The sequence below is a fragment of the Cucurbita pepo genome, chromosome 12 (genome assembly GCF_057944985.1).
Source record: "Cucurbita pepo subsp. pepo isolate OVF chromosome 12, ASM5794498v1, whole genome shotgun sequence".
In the NCBI taxonomy this organism is placed as follows: Eukaryota; Viridiplantae; Streptophyta; class Magnoliopsida; order Cucurbitales; family Cucurbitaceae; genus Cucurbita; species Cucurbita pepo.
Window position 1 is genome coordinate 7,138,971 of NC_141809.1, and position 1,224 is coordinate 7,140,194.

Sequence of the window (1,224 nt, forward strand, 5' to 3'; positions counted from 1 at the left end):
GTACTAAAGGGCAATAATGCTCTAAACAGGTGCTCTAACCAACTAAACTACAAGAGCTACTTGAAACAAAAAAACATACCAATTCTTAAATCACCAAACGAATAAACACCCAAGCTAGTGTATCATAAAATACAAACCAAAAGACTAGAATCATTTTTCTTTTTAGTCTCTATACCCACGTCAAATATTTTTTTTTATTTTTCATTTTCTTCACTTTTTGTCTCTAATGGCCATTGAGCAACATATAATTTGTATACTGTATTTGCTGGCTTCGAAAAACTATGTATGGAAGACTAAAATAATGTGTTATCTTTCAATTAAAATAGCATTTTTTTATGTTTTGTTTCGAGAATTTCAACAATTGCCTAAGACTAAAATAATGTGTTATCTTTCACTTAAAATAGCATAATGTGTTATCTTTCACTTAAAATAGCATTTTTTTATGTTTTGTTGTATTTGCTGGCTTCGAAAAACTATGTATGGAAGACTAAAATAATGTGTTATCTTTCACTTAAAATAGCATTTTTTTATGTTTTGTTTCCAGAATTTCAACAATTGCCTTGCACAGATGGAACCTTAAGGAAAGAAGACAAGGAAATACGATGGATAATCCTCGTTTCTAGACCGAATAAAATATTCTCTATTCAATGTATCATTCTAGAGCTAAACAACTAATTGCTATTGTGGGGAGCAAGGTCTATTGGTAACATATTGGAAACATACTAAAGGGCAATAATGCTCTTGTTGAGAGTTGAACTCAAGACCTCCCACTTACTAAAGTGGTGCTCTAACCAACTGAGCTACAAGAGCTACTTGAAACTAAAAACATACTAATTCTTGAATCGCCAAAACGAATAAACACCCAAGAAACTAGGGAAGAGAACAGAAAAGACTACTACAATACACTGTACATAGAATTGTATCATAAAATACAAACCAAAGAGACATATTTATAGGAATGAGAAAAATAAGGAAAATACTAATTTGTCTTTATAATGTAAACCCAAATCAAATAAAATTGTATTACGAAATAGATATGTAATAAACTCTTGGAATTCAATCTAATATTAAAATTGTATTATTTTGTTTTATATAAAATTACTCTTTAGGCTAAACTTTTAGAATTCAGCCTAACAACATTGAATTTATTTGTGCTCTTGTTGAGAGTTGAACTCAAGACCTCTCGCTTGCGAAACAAGTGCTCTAACCAACTAAGTTACGAGT

General features: G+C 30.2%; 1 non-coding gene across 1 annotated transcript; it reads right to left on the bottom strand.

Annotated features, from left to right (window-relative positions):
- Positions 1-736: 736 nt before the first annotated feature.
- Positions 737-810, bottom strand: TRNAT-AGU (transfer RNA threonine (anticodon AGU)). Its single transcript has one exon. It is a non-coding gene; the product is annotated as a tRNA-Thr (tRNA).
- Between the last annotated feature and the right edge of the window lie 414 nt (positions 811-1,224).